Here is a 10,000-nt window from a genome sequence, read left to right on the forward strand (position 1 = left end):
GTTTGGAGCTCAAGGACATGACATTACTCATTATTCACTATATTCTGTAAAGAAATAAAACACTGTACAGGTGCCTTTTTTTTCTCCACGTAACGTAAAGGTGTAACGTAAAGGTGTAACAGCAGGTCTTAACATCGTGTCACGTCCATTAGCATATTTATTTCCTCTAATTAAAGGTGGAAGGATGGAGGTTAAAGGCACCACCTCATGAATCACTCTGTTTTCCTGGAACTGCTCGGAAAAACTTTGCATGTTGGTGATTCCACATCTGTTAGACACAGCGACGTCTTTCTTTGCTCAGAGAGAGAGAGAGAGAGAGAGAGAGAGAGAGAGAGAGAGAGAGAGAGATTTATATATTTATATATTTCAGGATGGATGATTTGAGGTCAGAAATCTGCAGTATCTCATGACACACTCCTTCTTGTCTTGCAGTCAGATGGATTTAGGACGGGGGTTTATTAATTTTTTTTGTGTCCACTTTGCCCTAATTACGCGTAAACGTCGTCTCACTGCGTCCTCCTCCTCCAGCGCGAGGTCCGAGTCCGTGGTCGGCTTCGGTTAAGCAGTAAATCCTCAGCTCGGAGCGTGGTGTGATGCTTTGGATCCGGCGAGAAGAGCAGGAAACGTGCGAGACGTGTGTGTGTGATCTAAAAGCGTAGTCATGTTTGTGTCCAGTCTGCCCTAATTCTGTTCAAACGGGATTTTTTTTTCCTTTCCTTATTCCGACGTCCTGAATTTAGAGCAAGATTCAAGCGAGGAAAACGAGAGAGCGGAGTAGCTGCGATTGTAGTTATGAGAGAAAACGTACACTTTTCCACAGTGTAGTCAACAAACCACGACGTGTTCAGTGAGAAGTTCTTTCGTTCTGTACTTGAGCTACAAGTTCACGCTAGCAGGCAACAAGTCGCTCGAGGTTGTCGCTTGTGGGGGCGTGGCCTGTTCCGATTAGAAACAACAGTAACCAAAACATACAGCCTACAGTCCACTACACCGTTAATACACATCACCTTTGTTTTTTTATTTACATGTTACATGCTCGACTTCGTACTAGCTTCCTTCAAGCATGCTAACTGTACTAGCTATGTACACTCACTAGAAGCACCGACGATCTCTGCTACTTCCTTCCAAGCTTTATTTTTCTCCGTAATGTCTCTCTACACGTTCATATAACAGGAATGAAACCAAGAAACCACAGTTTTATATTTTTTGTTCTTTTTTTAATTATTTTTTATTTATTTATTTATTTTTAACACCTGGTAGGAACTAAAGTTGTGAGTGGGGAACTGAAGAAACGTCGCACCGCACACGCCACAGGATCAGAGAAATCAATCGAACCAGTTTTTTGGATTCGTTGCTTCATTACAGCGACAAATTTGCATAAAACTGAGAAAATGTCAGAGCAAATGTGGCTTTGTATCTGAAATCACACTTTTGTAAAACGTGAACTGTCGCACCTATCGCTAAGGTGAACATTGTGTAATGTAGCTAACTAGTAAGGGAAGCTTATAGCCTCCAGGTTAGCATTATGGTCATGTAAACTGCTAATAAATAAATTTACCAAAGAAAAAAATTATGGTGAACAATCAGGCACGGTTTTCTGCTCAGCTTCTTTTAGTGAAATCTTCATTTTTGTTTGTTTGTTTGTTTGTTGTGAGGATTTGAGGCATTTACACTTGCTCCGTCTTCCACTTTTACATCCTAACTCCTTTAGAAAATTCACAATACACACCAAGTGCCACTTAGCTAACATTAACTAATGTTAAATCTTTCGCTAACTAGCTGATTTAGCAGGTACGATACAAGCTAATTCTAGCGAATGGTGTCATATAGCTGGCAAACAAGCAACAGCTGCAATGTATTCATTTATTTATTAGTTGGTTTGTTTGTTTGTTTGTTTGTTGTTTATGTGGCGCTTCCACCGTACACGACCCTCTGAATGATCTGTTACTATAGAAACGCTCTGGACTACCGTCACAGCTGCTGATTAACGAAATGAATCAACGAAAATCAGAAGGCAGAATTCAACAGCGCTGCGGTGTGACGTTTGTTTAGCAGCAGACAAACATCACTGGACATCTTTTACTAAAATCTTTTTATTGCAGTGATCAGGCGTCTCTGCAGCAGGATGCTAATGCGCTAATCACACTCACCAGAGACGCTTCTCAAAGCAGCGTTTATTCGAAGTGATAAACTGAAGCACGTTATTTCTACTCCATCTAGACCACAAACGGAGGAATTTGGTTGGAATCTGGTAGGATTTTATTTTATTTTATTTAAAGATGGATCATGTGCTTTTGAGGTTTGGGCTAGAAAGGGTTTGGTCTCACTGTCTCAACTTTATACTGATGGAAATTCTGTGTCCTTCGAACAGTTGGTACAGAAATTTGACATTCCCAAATCACATTCTTATAGGTATTTGCAACTTCAGAACTTTGTAGCATGGAATTATTTTCCATCATCCCCTCCAATCTCTTTATTAGACTCTATATTTTTGAATGTAAATCAGTCTATACGCAGGATCTATGAATTACTCAGCGTGTACGATTCAACTCCTTTAGATCTACTCAGAAATAACTGGGAGACAGATTTAGGTGAACCAATTTCAGTGGAAGTCTGGCACAAAATAATACGGGGTATTTTCTCATCATCCATTTTCCTCAGACATGCTGTAACACAGTTTAAAATTGTACACCGTTTACACTGCTCTAAAGTCAGACTTTCTAAGATTAAAGCTGACATGGATCCCGCATGTGATCGATGCAGGCAGGCTCCCGCAACGCTGCTGCATATGTTTTGGACGTGTCCAAGACTTCACATGTTCTGGACCAGTGTCTTTGAGACCTTCTCTGGGCTATTTGGAGAGGTAGTAGAGCCATCCCCATTTATTGCACTGTTCGGTGTGGCCCTGGAAAACATTAGTTTTAGTAAAAGGAAAATTAAAATGTTGGGCTTCTGTTCCCTTCTGGCTAGGAGACTGATGCTGATTAAATGGAAAGACCCTACTGCACCGCCATTCAGCCCCTGGATAAGAGAAGTCATGTACCATCTTAAGCTGGAGAAAATTAGGGATAGGGTTAGAGGGTCTACTGGGGCATTTTATAAAATCTGGCAACCTTTCTTAACTTTTGTTGAAGAAATGAAAGCAGGCAGTATGGTATTGTAAAAGAAAGGGGGAGGGGAATATTATTTATATTTACTTCATATTGTTTATTTATTATTATTATTATTATTATTATTTTCTTTGTTTCCGTACGTCTGATCATGTATAGTATCCTTATGCTCCGTCTGGTGTTTGGGGGATGGGAGAGCTCAGTTTTGTATACCTTCGTTCTTTCTGTATAATTTGAATGAAGCGTCCCGAGTGTCACGTCATTCATTCGCCACAACGCTTTGCTTCTCATTTGCATAAAGTATAACGTTCGTCAGATTTCTCTCCCCGGCTAGCCCCGCCTCCTTTGCTTTCCTATTAAAAGCCAGCCAGGGTTAATGGAGTAATGAGCACCAGTGGATTGTAGCAATCATCTCGCCCTGTTTCAGCATTTAAGCCCTTATGATGTTTAAATAATGAGATCAAATTATTTTTACCCCGGCGTTTCCCTCCCGCGCGAGTCGGTGATATCTGAGCGTAATGAGGCTTTACTCTCGACCTCCAGGTGAGAGAGCCGTCAGTAAATAAAGCACAGAGACACTCTGAACTCATTCAGGCGTGCACGCTGAATTATTAAAAGAACATAAGAGAAAGTTTTATGTTGAATTGGGTCAGTGTGTTAGCGCTCAGGGCTTCAGAGCACCTCGTTCTGATGCTACAGGGCTGTTTGGACGTCTGTCGCGCTCCAAGGACGCTGTCACAGCCACGAGGCTTAATGAACACAGAGGTGACTTTACTAACGGGAGACGGCGACAGAGACGCTGCTTTTTCTTTTTTTCTTTTTTTATTTCTCTTCACTGAAAGAAATTCATCAAACAGGAAGGAGGTTGTTAAAAAGAGACATCTTTGCATTACATGTTGGAGCAAAATCTTGTGGGGAAAAAAGTAACAGCAGTCGCAATCATCAATCATGATGACACAATAACTGATTATTATTATCTGTTCCTTCTGTCCTGTAATCTCATCAAATACATCAAACAGCAGAACATAAATCCTCCAGGAGGAGTGGCTGCAGAGTTCAAGTTAAGTGTTGCATTTGGTTACAGTGGCCGGGAACTGTGCTCTGATTGGTTACAGGGCCATGCCATGGGTTTGAACTGTGCTCTGATTGGTTACAGGGCCATGTTGTGGGCGGGAACTGTGCTCTGATTGGTTACAGTGACATGCCATGGGTTTGAACTGTGCTCTGATTGGTTACAGTGCCATGCTGTGGGCGGGAACTGTGCTCTGATTGGTTACAGTGCCATGTTGTGGGCGGGAACTGTGCTCTGATTGGTTTCAGTGCCATGCCATGGGTTTGAACTGTGCTCTGATTGGCGATGCTGGCATTTTGTCACTGTGCTTTGATTGGTTACAGTGACATTGTTTTGGCAGAAACTGTGCTGTGATTGGTTACAGTTCCATGTCATGGGTTTGAACTTTGCTCTGATTTGTTACAGTGCCATGTTGTGGGCAGTAACTGTGCTCTGATTGGTTACATTGGTGTAGAGTGGGTGGAAACTGTGCTCTGGTTGGTTACAGTGGTGTTTTTTTTTTTTTTTTTTTTTGGTTGTGGGAGCTGTGCTCTGATTGGTTAGATTGTCATGCAGTGATTGAGAACTGTGCTCCGATTGATTACAGTGGCGTTCTCTGGGCTGGAACTGTGTATCAATTAATTACAGTGCCATGCTGTGGGCGGGAACTGTGCTCTGATTGGTTACAGTGCCATGCTGTGGGCGGGAACTGTGCTCTGATTGGTTACAGTGCCATGCTGTGGGCGGGAACTGTGCTCTGATTGGTTTCAGTGCCATGCTGTGGGCAGGAACTGTGCTCTGATTGGTTACAGTGCCATGCTGTGAGCATACAGAAGCATGTAATAAATACATTTTATTCTTGCTCATGTTAATATCATGGCATTTCGCTCTGAATTGTTAGCTTACATTTTTGTGAACGTGTTTTGAGTTTTCAGAGACCGACATTTCTGTCCTTCGTGTTTTGCGTCCTGGAGAACGGATGCATGCAATGCTGTTTATCCAAAAATACAGCTGCAGTTGTGAATGAGATTTCCTTTAAAAACTGCGCTAAAAAGCCATCGTGGAGGATGAAGGTGTTTAAAGTGTCCATGCTAAAGCTTTTCTGCATGCGTGTTGAATATTGTGTTGTAGATATCGTGTCGGAACACGCCTTTCTGTTTGCTCAGCGTGTCTTTACTTTCACTTACACTCATAAAAAGTGAAAAAACATCACAGTGGGTGAATGACGTGTGTGTGTGTGTGTGTGTGTGTGAGAACAGTGTGTCTTTCCCACACACACTCAGAATTCACAATGGAACATTTATTTTTCATCAACTACAGATCAGAAAAAGAACACAAGGCTCTTAACGCGTGGTGGGAAAATCTGCTTTATAACATAATAGTCTCTCTCTCTTTCTCTCTCTCTCTCTCTCTCTCTCTGTCTCTGTCTCTCTCTGTATCTCTCTCTGTATCTCTCTGTATTTCTCTGTATCTCTCTCTGTCTTTCTCTCTCTCACTCTCTCTCTCTTTCTCTCTCTCTGTCTCTGTCTCTCTCTCTCTGTCTCTGTCTCTCTCTGTCTCTCTCTGTCTTTCTCTCTCTCACTCTCTCTGTCTTTCTCTTTCTCTGTCTCTCTCTGTGTCTCTCTCTCTCTCACTCTGTCTCTCTTTCTCTTTCTCTCACTCTCTCTGTCTTTCTCTCGCTCTCTCTCTCTCTCTTTCTCACTCTCTCTCTCTCTCTCTCTCTCTCTCCTGAGTGTCTGATTTATGGAAAGTGCTCATCTCATGCACTAAGCACTAATTAGCTGATTAAATAATTAAACAGCAGCGTGTTATTTAGTTAGTAAACGAGTGATGTGATGGTGCAGAGTTAGCTCTTCTTCCTCCTAAAGTTATAATATAAAATGTTTTTCTTTTTTTTTTTTACTAGCATTAGCGTTTGATATGCAGCTCAACATTTCCCAAATCTTCTGAAAGCCTCTGAGTAGTTTTATAGTTTTATTCTCTACACGCTGGTCTTTAATCTCTCTGAGCTGTGACCTCACTGACGGAGGAGAAAAAATCCTCCTCTGAGAAAACGAGAGTCGTCATAAACCGGAGAACGACGTTAAAACCTGAGGAGATGCAAAGCGAGGAGACGCAAAGCTTTCACTCCCAAACATCTGATCGAGAAACCGAGATCCTCGTACAAGAGCGTCAGCACAGACCACAGACAGACTACTGATGACACACTAAAAAAAGAAAGAAAAATTGATAAATATGAAAGAAAAACACAGACAGAGAAAAAAGCTGGATGGATGGAAGAAAAGGAAAGAGAAAAAGAAATGATGGATAAAATAGTTAGAAATAAAATCACATCGAAAAAACTTTTAAAATAAAGAAAGAAAGGATTGATGGGGAAAAAGAAAAGGAAAGAGGACAGGAACTAAAAAAATCCAAAGAAAGAATAGTGAATGGGTGGAGGGATGAAAAAGTCAGGGATAGAGCATGGAAAGAAAGAAAGAAAAACAAACAAAAGTCAAAAGAAGGAAAGAGAAAAAGAAAAACGGATAAGAAAGAATTTTTTAAAAAATGTGGATAAATTGAAAGAAAGAAGAATGGATGGATAAAAAAGAAAGAAAAAAAGAAGACAACCAGAAAAGTCAAAAGAAGGAAAGAGAGAGAGAAAGAAAGAATGGATGGATAAAAAAAGAAAAAAAAACCCCTAAGAAATAGAACTAGAAAAATCAAAACACGGAAAGAATTGATTGGAAAAAAAGGAACTGGATCAAAAATCAAAAGAAGAAAAAGGAACATATCGATGAAAAAGAAAAGTAAGAAACAAAGAATGGAAGGATGAGAAAGAAAAAAGGAAGACTAAGAAAGACTAAATAAAATAAAGACAAGGAAAAAAGAATAAAAATACAGAAAGGCTGGAAAATGACAGAAGTGATAGAGATGTGAGCGAAAGCGAAGCTGCTGATTGGTTGGCTGCGGTAACACCCATAGTGACATCATCATCTGGCATCTGGCAATCCAAACATTCATTTACTGGGAAAAAAAATAATTTGAAAGTTTAAAAAGTAACTATCTATATTGGTTAATAATAATAATAATAATAATAATAATAAAAAGTGAGAAACGACGTGAGAATGAAGTCTGAATTTTAAACACGTCACACACGTGCATGTAAAAAAAAAAATCAGAGAGTAGAGAAGTGTAAGAAAGGAATACGTTTCAGTGTGTGTCTCTCCGACCATGTGAGGGAAAAGAAGAAGAAGAAAAATAAATAAGTAAACAAACAAAAGCGTAAAAAATCTTGGCACCCTGTTGCTCGGTGCTAGTGTGTTGTTAGCGTGTTAGCATCTTTGGCTCTTTTTAAAGTGTCCATAAATAAAGCTGAGGTTACGCTGCATAAACCTACTCACGCTGACTCATCAGTTCCTCACAATTTATAAAAATACATTAAATATTGATTTCTTTCTCTTTGCAGTATTGCTCACACGTTTAGCGCTCACTTCCTCCCACGTGCTGAAATTCGGGATATGAGGACAGATTTCACGTGCAGTTAGCGTCCTAATTAAAGCTGCAGCGATGTTGATGTTGCGCTTTAAAAGATGGCGTAATGTGTGAGGCGGAACGCCGGAGACGGAACCGAGCGACTGGAGAACTTTAGCGAGCGAGGAACCGGAGGGGGACTTCATTCTCATTTTTCTTTTTAAATCCCGTGGGCAGGACGGGGGAAAGTTTGTGCTGTTTTCTCGTTGCACATTGCAGTAGTGACTCAGCTCGAGTAGTTGTGTTCAAGTGTGTGTGTGTGTGTGTGTGTGTGTGTGTGTGTGTGAAGTAGGAGAAGCACAGAAGGTAATAAATATAGAACTGAAGCAGCCTACAGAGCGAGGACGCAGTGCTGCACTCGGTCGTGACGGGTAAAAGCAGCTTTAGAAGAGATAAAGAAGCTCATGAACGTGCAAATGGCCTCGGCGGCTTTCACACAGGTGGAGGATTCGGGAGTCGGCGTGGAGCCACAGCTTCTGGAAAACAGCCTGCAGGTTTTATCAGCTAAAAAATCAAACCAAACTGCTGGGATAAAGTCGCAGTGTACAACCGAGAGATACGGGATCAGATCCCAGCTAACTGTCTTCACCACAATAATCACTCTGAACCGCTGTTAAATACCGTCTACACAAAACCCTAACACAAACAAAACACAAAACCCAAACACAAAACCCAAACACAAACAAAACACAAAACACAAAACCCAAACACAAACCCAAACACAAACCCAAACACAAACCCAAACACAAAACACAAAACCAAACACAAAACCAAACACAAAACCAAACACAAAACCCAAACACAAAACCCAAACCAAAACACAAACCCAAACAAAACACAAACCCAAACACAAACAAACCCCAAACCCAAACACAAAACCCAAACACAAAACCCAAACACAAAACCCAAACACAAAACCCAAACCCAAAACCCAAACCCAAACCCAAACCCAAAACCAAAACACAAAACCACACAAAACCCAAACACAAACCCAAACACAAAACACAAACCCAAACACAAACCCAAACACAAAACACAAACACAAACACAAACACAAACAAACCCCAAACCCAAACACAAAACCAAACACAAAACCCAAACACAAAACCCAAACCAAAACACAAACCCAAACAAAACACAAACCCAAACACAAAACCCAAACACAAAACCCAAACCCAAACACAAAACCCAAACCAAAACACAAACCCAAACAAAACACAAACCCAAACAAAACACAAACCCAAACACAAAACCCAAACACAAAACCCAAACACAAAACCCAAACACAAAACCCAAACCCAAACCCAAAACCCAAACCCAAACCCAAACCCAAAACCAAAACACAAAACCACACAAAACCCAAACACAAACCCAAACACAAAATACAAACCCAAACACAAACCCCAAACCCAAACCCAAACACAACAAAAGATTTTCTCAGCTGTAAGAATTTTTTTTGCTCCCTCTCACATTTATTTTATTTTATTTTTCTATCTTAAAGGTGCCTGCTAAGATTCGTTTTTTTTAAATTAATAGATTCATTTTGTAATTGTTTCTGTTTCTTCTATTTATTGCTGTCTCACAGGAGCCTTGTTTATTTTGTTTAATTTTTAAATGTTATGTAGTTATTTATTTACTTATCTATCTATCTATCTACACTATATGGCCAAAAATTTGGGCACCCAGCTTGCTGAACATCTCATTCCAGCTGTTATAATGAGCTCCACTCTTCTGGGAAGCTTTCCACTAGATGTTGGAGCGTGGCTGTGGGGATTTGTGTTCATTCAGCTACAAGAGCATTAGTGAGGTCAGGCGCTGATGTTGGGATGTCGAGGAGGTCTGGGGTTCAGTCGGTGTTCCAGTTCATCCCAAAGGTGTTCAGTGGGGTTGAGGTCAGGGCTCTGTGCAGGACACTCGAGTTCTTCCACTCCAACCTTCACACACCATGTCTTCATGGAGCTCGCTTTGTGCACAGGGGCATTGTCATGCTGGAACAGGTTTGAGTCTCTGAGTTCCAGTGAAGGGAAACTGTAAAGCTACAGCACACAGAGACGTTCTATATGATTGTGTAGAAAACTTTGCGGTATCAGTTTAGGGGAAGAAGCACATATGAGTATGAGGGTTGGGGTGCACATACTTTTGGCCATATAATCTATCTATCTATCTATCTATCTATCTATCTATCTATCTATCTATCTACCTACCGCTGTCTCACAGTTGCCTGGAAAGATTTATTTCTTTTCTTTCTTTCTTTCTTTCTTTCTTTATTTACATACTACAAATGTTATTTAAAATGTGTTATTTGTTTGTTCGTTTCTTTATGAAG

This window comes from Pangasianodon hypophthalmus, chromosome 21 (genome assembly GCF_027358585.1).
Source record: "Pangasianodon hypophthalmus isolate fPanHyp1 chromosome 21, fPanHyp1.pri, whole genome shotgun sequence".
Taxonomy (NCBI): Eukaryota; Metazoa; Chordata; class Actinopteri; order Siluriformes; family Pangasiidae; genus Pangasianodon; species Pangasianodon hypophthalmus.